General features: G+C 35.7%; 1 pseudogene; it reads right to left on the bottom strand.

The window, feature by feature from the left end:
- Positions 1-8,416: 8,416 nt before the first annotated feature.
- Positions 8,417-16,057, bottom strand: part of LOC139875049 (disease resistance protein RUN1-like) — a 62,370-nt pseudogene continuing 54,729 nt past the window's right edge.

The raw sequence follows: 16,057 nt of genomic DNA, 5'->3' as shown, positions 1-16,057 counted from the left end.
TGTAGCTTCGTGTTGCCCTTTTCTCCGTACACCATTAAGGGTTTTCCTTTTTCTCGTATAATGCGAATTGCATTTTTGTAACAAACGATCTCCGCTTTCACTTCTTTCAACCAGTCCATACCGATTATCACATCAAAACTCCCTAACTCTACTGGTATCAAATCAATCTTAAATGTTTCGCTAACCAGTTTAATTTCTCGATTCTGACATATATTATCTGCTGAAATTAATTTACCATTTGCTAATTCGAGTAAAAATTTACTATCCAAAGGCGTCAATGGACAACTTAATTTAGCACAAAAATCTCTACTCATATAGCTTCTATCCGCACCCGAATCAAATAAAACGTAAGCAGATTTATTGTCAATAAGAAACGTACCCGTAACAAGCTCCGGGTCTTCCTGTGCCTCTACCGCATTAATATTGAAAACTCTTCCACGGCCTTGTCCATTCGTGTTCTCCTGGTTCGGGCAATTTCTAATAATGTGGCCTGGTTTTCCACATTTATAACAAACTACATTGGCATAACTTGCTCCGACACTACTTGCTCCGCCATTACTCGTTCCGACACCATTTGTTCCTTTCGTTCTATTAACCCCTGGTCCGTAGACCTCACACTTCGCCGCGCTATGACCATTTCTTTTACACTTGTTGCAAAATTTGGTGCAGAACCCCGAGTGATTCTTTTCACACCTTTGGCATAGTTGCTTCTGATTGTTGTTGTTGTTGCGGTTATTATTGTTGTTGGGATGATTGTTGTAGTTGCTGTTGTTGTTGTTGTTGTTGTTGTTGTTGGGCCGTTTGTTGTAGTTGCGATTGATGTTGCGATTGTTGGGATAATTGTTGCGATTATTGTTGTAATTGATGTTGTTGTTGTATTGGTGATTCTTATCACCGTTTTCCTCCCACTTTCTTTTGACTTGCTTCACATTGGCCTCTTCAGCAGTCTGTTCTTTAATTCTTTCTTCAATCTGGTTCACTAGTTTGTGAGCCATTCTACATGCCTGTTGTATGGAGGCGGGCTCGTGTGAACTTATATCTTCTTGGATTCTTTCCGGTAATCCTTTCACAAACGCGTCGATCTTCTCTTCCTCATCTTCGAATGCTCCCGGACACAATAGGCACAATTCTGTGAATCGTCTTTCGTACGTGGTAATATCAAATCCTTGGGTTCGTAACCCTCTAAGTTCTGTCTTGAGCTTATTGACCTCGGTTCTGGGACGGTACTTCTCGTTCATCAAGTGCTTGAATGCTGACCACGGTAGTGCGTACGCATCATCTTGTCCCACTTGCTCTAGATAGGTATTCCACCATGTTAACGCAGAACCTGTGAAGGTATGCGTAGCGTACTTCACTTTGTCCTCTTCAGTACACTTACTTATGGCAAACACCGATTCAACCTTCTCGGTCCACCGTTTCAATCCGATCGGTCCTTCGGTTCCATCAAATTCCAAAGGTTTGCAGGCAGTGAATTCTTTGTAGGTGCATCCTACACGATTTCCTGTACTGCTAGATCCAAGGTTATTGTTGGTATGTAGCGCAGCCTGTACTGCGGCTATGTTTGAAGCTAGAAAAGTACGGAATTCCTCTTCATTCATATTCACAGTGTGTCGAGTAGTCGGTGCCATTTCCTTCAAAATAGTTAAATGGAACAAGTTAATCATACAGAATATTAAGAGTAGTTAATAGTATTTCGTAGCATAATATGAACTCATTTATAAAAGCTTTTTCTTCATATTAGCGTTTTATAAGTTTAAATTCGGGTAGTACCTACCCGTTAAGTTCATACTTAGTAGCTAATATACAATTCAACTACTACAATTCTATATGAAAAACTGATTATAATAATATTTCGCGTTCAAACTTTTATACAATATTTTACAAACTTACAATACCGCTTATTTTACATAAAGCATGAAATATAGCACACAATAACTTTGATACAAGATAGTTGTGAAGACAATTCTAGCTAGTACACAAGTCGTTCAGCAAAGGCAATAAAGACACGTAATTCATACGTCCAGAAACAAGTCATGCATTCTGGTTTTACTAGGACTACTTCCCATCCTTGGTCTTGTGCAACATAACCGTTATGGCCGTTGATAAGACAGCGTGTTGTAACGTCATCAAAGGGACGAGGGTTACGTAATGTCCAACAGTCCCGTAATAATCTAAAAACCTCATTTCTTACCCCAATTACCGACTCCGTCACTTGTGGAAACGTTTTGTTTAATAGTTGTAGCCCGATGTTCTTGTTCTCACTTTGGTGAGAAGCGAACATTACTAATCCGTAAGCATAACATGCTTCTTTATGTTGCATGTTAGCCGCTTTTTCTAAATCACGAAGTCCAATATTCGGATATATTGAGTCAAAATAATTTCTTAACCCGTTGCGTAAAATAGCATTTGGGTTCCCCGCAATATATGCGTCAAAGTAAACACATCGTAACTTATGGGTTTCCCAATGTGATATCCCCCATCTTTCAAACGAAAGTCTCTTATAAACCAAGACATTCTTGGAACGTTCTTCGAATGTCTTACAAACTGATCTCGCCTTAAATAGTTGTGCCGAAGAATTCTGGCCGACTCTAGACAAGATTTCATCAATCATGTCTCCGGGTAGGTCTCTTAAAATATTGGGTTGTCTATCCATTTTGTGTTTTTAAACTGTAAAATAGACAAGAGTTAGATTCATAAAAAAATACTTATTAATACAAGCAATTTTTACATATATCATAAAGCATAAGAACACTATATTACATATATTACACCACACGAATACAACTATCTTATTCCGACTCGCTCGTTTCTTCTTCTTCGGTTTTGGTTCGTTTTGCCAAGTTTCTAGGGATATATGATGTTCCCCTAATACGAGCCGTCGTTGTCCACATTGGTTTAGAAAAACCTGGTGGTTTAGAGGTTCCCGGGTCATTGTTACAACTTAAGGACTTCGGAGGTTGACGATACATATAAAGTTCATCGGGGTTGGAATTAGATTTCTCTATTTTTATGCCCTTTCCCTTATTATTTTCTTTTGCCTTTTTAAATTCAGTTGGGGTAATTTCTATAACATCATCGGAATTCTCGTCGGAATCCGATTCATCGGAGAATTGGTAATCCTCCCAATATTTTGCTTCCTTGGCGGAAACACCATTGACCATAATTAACTTTGGTCGGTTGGTTGAGGATTTTCTTTTACTTAAACGTTTTATTATTTCCCCCACCGGTTCTATTTCTTCATCCGGTTCCGATTCTTCTTCCGGTTCCGATTCTTCTTCCGGTTCCGACTCTTCTTCCGGTTCCTCTTCGGGAACTTGTGAATCAGTCCACAAATCATTCCAATTTACATTTGACTCTTCATTATTATTAGGTGAGTCAATGGGACTTGTTCTAGAGGTAGACATCTATCACATAATATCAAACACGTTAAGAGATTAATATATCACATAATATTCATATGTTAAAAATATATAGTTTCCAACAAAAATGTTAAGCAATCATTTTTAAAGAAAACACGGTCGAAGTCCAGACTCACTAATGCATCCTAACAAACTCGATAAGACACACTAATGCAAATTTTCTGGTTCTCTAAGACCAACGCTCGGATACCAACTGAAATGTCCCGTTCTTATTGATTAAAAACGTTCCATATTAATTGATTTCGTTGCGAGGTTTTGACCTCTATATGAGACGTTTTTCAAAGACTGCATTCATTTTTAAAACAAACCATAGCCTTTATTTCATAAATAAAGGTTTAAAAAGCTTTACGTAGATTATCAAATAATGATAATCTAAAATATCCTGTTTACACACGACCATTACATAATGGTTTACAATACAAATATGTTACATCGAAATCAGTTTCTTGAATGCAGTTTTTACACAATATCATACAAACATGGACTCCAAATCTTGTCCTTATTTTAGTATGCAACAGCGGAAGCTCTTAATATTCACCTGAGAATAAACATGCTTTAAACGTCAACAAAAATGTTGGTGAGTTATAGGTTTAACCTATATATATCAAATCGTAACAATAGACCACAAGATTTCATATTTCAATACACATCCCATACATAGAGATAAAAATAATTCATATGGTGAACACCTGGTAACCGACAATAACAAGATGCATATATAAGAATATCCCCATCATTCCGGGACACCCTTCGGATATGATATAAATTTTGAAGTACTAAAGCATCCGGTACTTTGGATGGGGTTTGTTAGGCCCAATAGATCTATCTTTAGGATTCGCGTCAATTAGGGTGTCTGTTCCCTAATTCTTAGATTACCAGACTTAATAAAAAGGGGCATATTCGATTTCGATAATTCAACCATAGAATGTAGTTTCACGTACTTGTGTCTATTTTGTAAATCATTTATAAAACCTGCATGTATTCTCATCCCAAAAATATTAGATTTTAAAAGTGGGACTATAACTCACTTTCACAGATTTTTACTTCGTCGGGAAGTAAGACTTGGCCACTGTTGATTCACGAACCTATAACAATATATACATATATATTAAAGTATGTTCAAAATATATTTACAACACTTTTAATATATTTTGATGTTTTAAGTTTATTAAGTCAGCTGTCCTCGTTAGTAACCTATAACTAGTTGTCCACAGTTAGATGTACAGAAATAAATCGATAAATATTATCTTGAATCAATCCACGACCCAGTGTATACGTATCTCAGTATTGATCACAACTCAAACTATATATATTTTGGAATCAACCTCAACCCTGTATAGCTAACTCCAACATTCACATATAGAGTGTCTATGGTTGTTCCGAAATATATATAGATGTGTCGACATGATAGGTCGAAACATTGTATACGTGTCTATGGTATCTCAAGATTACATAATATACAATACAAGTTGATTAAGTTATGGTTGGAATAGATTTGTTACCAATTTTCACGTAGCTAAAATGAGAAAAATTATCCAATCTTGTTTTACCCATAACTTCTTCATTTTAAATCCGTTTTGAGTGAATCAAATTGCTATGGTTTCATATTGAACTCTATTTTATGAATCTAAACAGAAAAAGTATAGGTTTATAGTCGGAAAAATAAGTTACAAGTCGTTTTTGTAAAGGTAGTCATTTCAGTCGAAAGAACGACGTCTAGATGACCATTTTAGAAAACATACTTCCACTTTGAGTTTAACCATAATTTTTGGATATAGTTTCATGTTCATAATAAAAATCATTTTCTCAGAATAACAACTTTTAAATCAAAGTTTATCATAGTTTTTAATTAACTAACCCAAAACAGCCCGCGGTGTTACTACGACGGCGTAAATCCGGTTTTACGGTGTTTTTCGTGTTTCCAGGTTTTAAATCATTAAGCTAGCATATCATATAGATATAGAACATGTGTTTAGTTGATTTTAAAAGTCAAGTTAGAAGGATTAACTTTTGTTTGCGAACAAGTTTAGAATTAACTAAACTATGTTCTAGTGATTACAAGTTTAAACCTTCGAATAAGATAGCTTTATATGTATGAATCGAATGATGTTATGAACATCATTACTACCTTAAGTTCCTTGGATGAACCTACTGGAAAAGAGAAAAATGGATCTAGCTTCAATGGATCCTTGGATGGCTCAAAGTTCTTGAAGCAAAATCATGACACGAAAACAAGTTCAAGTAAGATCATCACTTGAAATAAGATTGTTATAGTTATAGAAATTGAACCAAAGTTTGAATATGATTATTACCTTGTATTAGAATGATAACCTACTGTAAGAAACAAAGATTTCTTGAGGTTGGATGATCACCTTACAAGATTGGAAGTGAGCTAGCAAACTTGAAAGTATTCTTGATTTTATGAAACTAGAACTTTTGGAATTTATGAAGAACACTTAGAACTTGAAGATAGAACTTGAGAGAGATCAATTAGATGAAGAAAATTGAAGAATGAAAGTGTTTGTAGGTGTTTTTGGTCGTTGGTGTATGGATTAGATATAAAGGATATGTAATTTTGTTTTCATGTAAATAAGTCATGAATGATTACTCATATTTTTGTAATCTTATGAGATATTTCATGCTAGTTGCCAAATGATGGTTCCCACATGTGTTAGGTGACTCACATGGGCTGCTAAGAGCTGATCATTGGAGTGTATATACCAATAGTACATACATCTAAAAGCTGTGTATTGTACGAGTACGAATACGGGTGCATACGAGTAGAATTGTTGATGAAACTGAACGAGAATGTAATTGTAAGCATTTTTGTTAAGTAGAAGTATTTTGATAAGTGTATTGAAGTCTTTCAAAAGTGTATAAATACATATTAAAACACTACATGTATATACATTTTAACTGAGTCGTTAAGTCATCGTTAGTCGTTACATGTAAGTGTTGTTTTGAAACCTTTAGGTTAACGATCTTGTTAAATGTTGTTAACCCAATGTTTATAATATCAAATGAGATTTTAAATTATTATATTATCATGATATTATCATGTATGAATATCTCTTAATATGATATATATACATTAAATGTCTTTACAACGATAATCGTTACATATATGTCTCGTTTAAAAATCATTAAGTTAGTAGTCTTGTTTTTACATATGTAGTTCATTGTTAATATACTTTATGATATGTTTTCTTATCATAGTATCATGTTAACTATATATATATATCCATATATATGTCATCATATAGTTTTTACAAGTTTTAACGTTCGTGAATCACCGATCAACTTGGGTGGTCAATTGTCTATATGAAACATATTTCAATTAATCAAGTCTTAACAAGTTTGATTGCTTAACATGTTGGAAACATTTAATCATGTAAATATCAATCTCAATTAATATATATAAACATGGAAAAGTTCGGGTCACTACACCTTATGCCTTCGGTGATTATTAAACCAAGCTTGAGTTCCGAGGTAACGTACCTATTTTCACAAGCATATAATCAATCAACTTGGTCTAATCTTACAACCCACACCATCCTAGGTCATCTTGACCCATTTGGACACTTAACCCTAAATTGGGTCATTTTCAACAAAAACCCTAACGCTTGTCACTCAAGGCCTTCCTACACATTAGATTACTAGGTTTTATCACAAAACACAACCATTTACCAACCTTGGTCCAATTTTGACCCATTTGACTCAATAAAAGTCAATACACCCATTTTGGGTCATTTATACCCAAATTACACCCATTTACTCTTCCTTAAGGTGTTCTAACAAATTATTAGCCAATTAGGGTTTCATGACAACAATTAATACTTTTAAAACCCTAGCTAACCCATTATTGAGCCTACATGACCCAATTTACTCAAGAACACCCAATTTACCCAAAAATGGGTCTTAATGTTCATCTTCACACAAACCCTAACCCATACACGAAATCAAAACAAGAATTGAAAGTTAAGGCATACCACAACTATCAAGATGTAGCAATTGACGAGATGAACAACTTTAGAACTTGGACTTTAGCAAGAAACCCTCTTCTTCCTCTTCAAAGTGAGCTTTCCCTCTCTAAAACTCACTCTCTCACTAAAATAAATTGGGAGGTGATTAGGTTGGTGAACAAGGGAGTAAATGAGCTCCCAAACTACTGAACCAAGCATTAAACTCGGCCTTGATGTGAATTTACCAAAATACCCACGTTTAAATTTAAATAAAAACAAGGGGGCTGTCTGCACGATTTTGCGCGGCGCGCCATTAGGCCGCGCGGCGCGCAAATGGACAGAAACTGGTTCCTAGCTCCTTTTGAAATATAAAACCAATCCCACAACAAAGTTAACTTCTATACATTATATACAATAATTACACGGGTCTTACAACACAGTAGGCATAAAATGAATTAAAATAAATCAGAAGATTTACTGAAATTAAAAGTGATGCAAATCGTACGATCAGATTGAGTACATCCATTTGCTTGATGATACGCATATTCGATCCGTATCAAATAAGTCTTATTTGTATCAGACCTTGTCCCTTGAATCACACACTTCCGATAACACATTTCAGTTTACTATGTTCTAACAACAAATTTCACAACATAAATAGTCAATGTGACCTAATATATCTAACCATCTAATGATCAAATGCAACTACAATCAAGTTCAAAGTGATTGTTACCAGTGACATCTAGAATAAAAATCAACTGACCTGAAAGAGTCAAATAGGCCGGGAAGAAAGAGTCTGAGGTTGGGTTGGACGACATCCATCTTAGTTGGCCCCGCCACCACATGGGATTGGACATGTATATAGAATCTTTCTTCTTAAAAAAATCAACTATTATATATCATTTTATATTCTTATTTATTTAAATAGCTGCAAGATCACAAATAGGATCAATAAATAATGGAAACACACTATACAATTTCATAAGGAGATGGGATAAATTGTGAATCCTCATTTTTGTGGTGTCTTGGGGTGCGTTAATCTATTCCTAAGCATTTAAGAAAAGCTTGTTTTGCAAGCCCAAAAAAATGACATGGATGATGAGATGATTCAAATATCGTGTCATTGTTTTCACTTGTGGGCGATTCCTCCCTATGCCGAGCATCTGGTTTCTTTGTTCTTTGTACACCTTCACTTGTGCTCGTTTTAGTTTCTTTTATTTCATTTTCTGTCACCTGAAAATATGTTCAAGTACCACTCCATAAATCAATTCATTCTCGTGTGTAAATACTGCTAAAAAAGGTACCGCAAGTTTAGGATTCATTCTTTTTTTTTTTTTTTTTTTTTTTTTGATATCTCGAGTATCCGACCCTCTTTCAAATTAAGAAATTTGATTAAAACATATACGGGTTCTCTTTGTCTATGCAATCATGTGATGTTCTTTAGAGAGAATTGAAGTGTGTGGGTGTTGGAAATCGTACCTCAATCGCTGGATCATGTAAGTTAGACTTCTTGTGGGAAAAAGCTTTAAACAACACTTCTTCATCTGAACAAAATAAAAATAAAAATAAAAAACATAGATTCATTATTAGTTGTAGGCTGAGGACACAAGTAAAATAATGAGATGAATCATATTTTTTTAATTTTAAATAGCAGATAAATATAATTAATTTGGATATAATTGAAATATACCTATGTATTTGGCGTCAGCAATTACATGATTTATATCAACACGCTGATAATCAGGTATCATGTCGGAATTTTGGAAAAAACGGTGAAATTCTAGCACATACTCTCCCGAGGTTAACTGAAAACGGGAGAGATCACCACCAATTATATGATTCCATGATTTGTAATAACCCAACACATCTTCTTCATCTTCGATACTTCCATCATCATACACAAAACTCACCCCACACTCCCTTGTATGTTGTTTCTCAAAACCTAACTTATCTAACTTTGTAATGGTGACATTGTCACCGGGTTGTATTTCATTCTTTGTAAACATCCAGTGGCTTATATATGTTGAATACTCCCGAGATACATAGGTATATGGACCAATATAATGTTGGTATAACCAGGTGCGGTTCCTTGATATATTACTAATTTTGATCATTGGCATTGATACAAATTTATGGTAATCACGTATCCAATTCTTTGTAGAGAGAACGCAGCAGAAATTCAATCCTGTGAGGTTTTTTGGATATGAAGGGATCGTAAATGATATTGATGGTCCATCTTTTCTTATATCACTAATCCAATTCGGCATATCTTTACCTCCATATATTGTGCTGAATATCCCATATTCATAGTACATCATCTATCAAATTACAGTTAAACCTAATTAAATTAATTACAACCATAAATGCATGTTATATGTATACATATCACACAATAAGACTAGATAATACTAATTAGAAAAAACCTGAGTTTGAGATTCCTCATTTCCGAGGGTTCACTTGTTTCTAGGGAAGTCTAAATTACTCCACCTCAAGCTACGTAATACTCTTTTATCAACATCTGCCATTGGTTGGACTTTTATCACACCTTCAATTTCAATTGACGGAGATGTTAAAAGACACTTATGAGTGCGTAACATCATTGGGGACATTTCTGGATCAAACACAACTTTTGTCAACACTTTACAATATTTGGTACTGAGACCTGTTAAGGTATAGGTGGAGGATGTTTGATTGATGTCAGCATATCACATACGTTCATACTTAATGTTGGAAGCTTCGACGAGCCCAACACACTACTATAGAGGATCTAGACTATACTAGACTCACTACACCAACACTTTGACGTTGGTTAGCCTTTAATTTTATAAATCCTTAGTGCACAATGTACTTAGGCGACAGTGTCGACCATATATCTTTAGGCGGTATAACCGACCATGTATTACTTAGGCGGCAAAGCCGACCATATAATAAGAACAACAAAAGTGCACTAAGAACTTAAACACAAACTAAGGCTTGACCGGTAAACTTAACAAAAACACTTATATTAAATTACAATTACAATATTACTTACAAGCTTTCTCTTCTCTACTTTCGCTAACTCACACTCTTCTTCTCTTCTTCACAACTCACTTCTTATTTCACTCTTACTCACAACTCTCACAACTTACTTCACACTCTACAAATGAAATCCTCACCCTTATTTATACTACTCCATGGAAACTTCTACACACTAGATTTTTCCATGGATAAATATCTAGATATTTTTACCACATAAAAATATCTAGATTTTTACATTTTAACATCTAGATTTTTCCTCATTAATATCTAGATATTTCTTTTACATTTTAATATCTAGATATTTACATATATATATCTACTAATACCAAATTTGCATTGTATTTTAACACTCCCCCTCAATGCAAATTTTCTTCCAATGATGTCTTGCAGACCATTCCAAGTGCTTCTCTGAATTTTGTAAACTTCAGTTTACTTAGGCTCTTGGTGAATATATCTGCAACCTGTTCATCTGTCTTTGTTGGCACCATCTTGATCTTCCCTTCAAGGACCTTCTCGCGAACATAGTGATAGTGTACTTCTATATGTTTTGTTCTTGCGTGAAAGACTGGATTCTCTGCTAGACGTATAGCTGATAGGTTATCGCAGAAAAGCTCTACTTGATAGTCTGTTGATTGATGAAGATCTTCCATTAGTTGTTTCAACCATGTAATTTCTTGTGTTGCTGACGATGCCGATCGATATTCTGCTTCAGTGCTTGACAAGGATACTGTTGGTTGTCTCTTGCTGCACCATGATATTACTCCTGATCCAAGACTAAACATGTATCCAGTTGTTGACCGTCGTGTATCATAGTCTCCAGCGTAATCGGCGTCACAATATCCAGTCACGTGACATTCTTTTGTTTTCTTGTATAAAATACCAAAGTTAATAGTGCCTTTAACATACTTTAAGATGCATCGTACAACATCAAGGTGAGGCTTCTTCGGATTGCTCATGTATCGACTAACCACTCCAACTGCATAAGATATATCTGGCCGGCTTATTGTGAGATAAATAAGACTTCCGACCATCTTTCGATACATGGTGACATCTTGAAGACATTTTCCTTCATCTGCTCGTAGTTTTGTATTCGGATCCATCGGAGTTGAGATAGGTTTGCAATTAAGCATTCCGTACTTTTGTAAAAGATCTCGCGCATATTTCTGTTGTCCCAGAAATAATCCTTCTCTTTTCTGCTCTATTTCGAGTCCAAGAAAATGTTGGAGTTCTCCAAGCTCCTTCATATGAAATCTGATAGACAGATTCTCCCTTGTTCTTTGGATCTCTTCATAGTGATCTCCCGTGATGATTAAGTCATCCACATATACTAGCACTATGGCTAGTTTTCCTTGATCTTGTTTCACAAATAAACTAGAATCTGAAGGAGCAACTGTGAAACCACTTTGTACTAAGAACTCGCCAATCTTCCCGTACCAAGCTCTTGGAGCCTGCTTCAAGCCGTATAGTGCTTTCTTTAATTTGCAGACATGGTCAGGATGGGACTTGTTCTCAAAGCCTCTTGGTTGCTCCATATAAATTTCTTTGTCAAGTTCTCCATGTAAGAAAGCGTTCTTGACATCCATCTGCCATAACTTCCAAGATTTGCTAGCAGCTAAAGCTAGTAGAGCTCGAATTGTTGTTATCTTCGCCACTGGACTAAACGTTTCTTCATAATCCAGCCCATATTGTTGAGAAAAACCTCTAGCAACAAGTCGAGCTTTATACCTTTCAATGGAGCCATCTGATCGAGTCTTCACCTTGTAAACCCATTTACAAGATATTGGTTTTACATCTTTTGGCTTTGGAACTAAACTCCATATGTCTTAAGCTTCGACGAGCCCAACACACCACTATAGAGGATCTAGACTATACTAGACTCACTACACCAACACTTTGACGTTGGTTAGCCTTTAATTTTATAAATCCTTAGTGCACAATGTACTTAGGCGACAGTGTCGACCATATATCTTTAGGCGGTATAACCGACCATGTATTACTTAGGCGGCAAAGCCGACCATATAATAAGAACAACAAAAGTGCACTAAGAACTTAAACACAAACTAAGGCTTGACCGGGAAACTTAACAAAAACATTTATATTAAATTACAATTACAATATTACTTACAAGCTTTCTCTTCTCTACTTTCGCCAACTCACACTCTTCTTCTCTTCTTCACAACTCACTTCTTATTTCACTCTTACTCACAACTCTCACAACTTACTTCACACTCTACAAATGAAATCCTCACCCTTATTTATACTACTCCATGGAAACTTCTACACACTAGATTTTTCCATGGATAAATATCTAGATATTTTTACCACATAAAAATATCTAGATTTTTACATTTTAACATCTAGATTTTTCCTCATTAATATCTAGATATTTCTTTTACATTTTAATATCTAGATATTTACATATATACATCTACTAATACCAAATTTGCATTGTATTTTAACACTTAATTCCTCAAGCCGAGGAAGGGTCCTCACACAATCGGGCATTGAAAAAATTGGATTTTCATCTAAAACTAATTCCTTCAACATACGTAGGCTACTCAAGTCCACGGGAAATGATTCATTTGACATATTATTATTTTTAAGTGACAACGTTACTAATGAACTTGGAAAACAAGCTACCAAGAACTTAAAATTTTGTGGTATAGACATCACAATGGAAGAGGTAGGTGTTTGTGAGTTTGTATTAATGTTGTCAATCTTGACCATCTCTAGTAAATCCATACCCCTCATCTCAGTTTGAGACTCACCAAAATTACAACCATCTAGCACTAGTGTTTTAACCTTGCCCAACTTTAGTAACGGAAGCTTTTCAAGCTTGGTGCAGTAACTCAGATTAATGAAGACAAGCTCAGAACATAGCTCAATTGATTCACAAATCTCAATCAAACTTACGCAATGTGTAGCCGTTAACCTCTCAAGCTTATGAAGTTCGACAAAACCACTCAAACTACGAAGGTATTTGCAGAAACTCACATCAAGGATCTTCAATGATCCAAGCAACTGCAGGAGTCAACATGAGGAAGTACAGTTAAATTATAATCGAAGTAGATTATTCTAATATCTTACCTTTGGCCTCTTTTCAGGTGGTTGTGGATTACAAGACATGCCAAAGGATATGATATTGCTATAAGATATGTCGAGAACAACTAGCTTCTTCATCGGTAAGTCCAAAGGCACATACTCTAAAGGGGACCAACGCATGCACAACCATCTTAATTTTTTAGGAAATTTCTCATATGAACCTTCGAGTTGCACATTGTTAAGTTGTAATAGCATTAGCTTATCCATCCTACTTAAGGCATCCGTTTCTGGCTTAAATAATGATCCTCGTACACTCTCTCTTTTAATCATATTCATGTCAAGGGCGAGACCTTTAATATTTTCCGTACCCTAAGATGAAAGAAACGCAAAAATTATTAGTAAATGTTACATACACACGATTAATAAAAACAAAATACTTTCTTTACTACTAATTAAATACTCAGTACTAACGCAGGTATGGCCTCTTACTGTCATTTTTCTCAACACTTTGTATGACTCTGTATGACGCCATAATCTACTACGCTTCTCTGGATTTTCAGGTGATTCTTGATGTACCGCATCTTTTACCATCTCTTGAATTAAAGAATGCATCATGAACTTGTTACCCTCTCCAATATTAACAAGGCATCTGTCATTGAGATTACTGATCCCGGATCTTGTATGTTTTAACTTACATGCCTTTAATATTGTTTCTGCAATATCTCTGTCCATTCCAACAAAGAAACAAGCAACATGCTTAATCAATTCCTTGTCTTCAGATTCCAAAGATTCAAAGCTCATTTTCAAAATATTGTTTAAATGAGAAAAGGGTCCTTGGTTTAGCTTATCAATGCATTCTTCCCAGTGAGCGACATCTTTATTATGTAGAGAGCTACCTATTACTTTAAGGGCCAACGGATGTCCTTCACAATACGACACAACTTTATGTGAAACTTCTTCATAGCCATCTTTGAGTTCTTCACACTTGAATGCATGATGAAATAGAAGTTTACGCGATTCATCTTCATATAAGCCTCTAAGATTGTACTGTGTAGGATTAGGTTTAACTTGTAGGTTGAATAGATCACAATTCTCTGTGAACGAGGTGTTCTTGGCCGTTATTATGATTTTGCTTCCTGGATGAAGACCTTTGTTTCCTAGTAACTTATTTAACTGACCGACGCTATCAATATCGTCAAGAACTAGAAACACCTTTTTACAAGATAGTGCATTTTCAATAATGGAGGTGTATGTTGGAGTGTGGAGACATTTAAACAAAACTGGAAAAAGTGTCACTAAAAACTGTTTCAACACTTGCACGGATTTTGCAGATTTCGGTAAGCGTGAAACAGAGAAAAAAACAGATCAAAAACAGAGCAAATTGATTGTGCGCGGTGATGGTGCGCGGCGCGCACTAGAGAAGTTTTGATCAGAAGGCTTGCTCGAAGTTTGAGAGTCTGCACGGCGCGCACGTTTAAGTGTGCACGGTGCGCACGATGTCTGGCAGCAAGTGGACAACTTGCACACATGGGATCCGATCTTGATTGATTCTCCTTTCACTTTAGGTGCTTAGTGGGTTGCTTTACACCACTAATTGTGGCTGTGATCATGTCATTAGTGGGTGTATAGCATGGCTAGTTGGTTTATCTTTCATGATTACTAGCACACTTGAAGATCAAGTTGTAGTTTGGTTGGTTTCTTGTTTGCTCTATATATAGAGCTCATTCATAGTCATTGTAACACACCACTCTCAAGTATTCAGTAATATAACAATCTCTAGTTGGTCCGTGGACTAAAGCAATCACAACGATTGCATATAACCACGTTATATCTTGTGTCGTTCTTACATTTTCGCATTTATTATCTTTCGTTCATTAAGTGGGTTGAGTGATCTTGATAGTATCACTACTCGGCTAGTAATCTTGTAGAATTACTAGCGTTGTTTGGGTCCTAATATCCTAACAACTGGTATCAGAGCACAAGGTTTCGTTAAGGGAACGATGGCGGAAGATGGGAAGTTTAGAATCGACCGATTCGATGGAAGAGACTTTGGCTTTTGGAAGATGCAAATTGAAGATTACTTGTATCAAAAGAAGCTACACCAACCCTTGTTAGAGACCAAGCCCGAAAGCATGGACGATGCCGATTGGACGCTTTTGGATCGTCAAGCTTTGGGTGCTATTCGTCTTTCACTTGCTAAGAACGTTGCATACAACGTTGTGAATGAGAAGACGACGTTTGCTTGCTTGAAAGCACTCTCTAACATGTATGAGAAACCTACAGCTGCAAATAAGGTATTTCTCATGCGTCAATTGTTTAATACTAAGATGAAGGAAGGTACGAGTGCAACGGATCATATCAATGAATTTAATAATATCGTTTCAAGACTTGAATCGGTAGAGATTAAGTTTGATGATGAACTAAAAGCACTTATCTTGCTTTCATCATTACCGGAAAGTTAGTCGGGTACGGTTACCGCGGTTAGTAGCTCTACGGGAACTACTAAGCTAGCGTTTGAAGCTATAAGGGATTTGATTCTTAGTGAAGATACTCGTAGAAGAAACTCGGGAGAATCGACATCCGGTTCTTTGTTAAGTACCGACAACCGTGGTAGAA

The sequence above is a fragment of the Rutidosis leptorrhynchoides genome, chromosome 11, assembly GCF_046630445.1.
Source record: "Rutidosis leptorrhynchoides isolate AG116_Rl617_1_P2 chromosome 11, CSIRO_AGI_Rlap_v1, whole genome shotgun sequence".
Lineage (NCBI taxonomy): Eukaryota > Viridiplantae > Streptophyta > Magnoliopsida > Asterales > Asteraceae > Rutidosis > Rutidosis leptorrhynchoides.
This window is presented reverse-complemented; position numbering and strand designations above follow the sequence as displayed.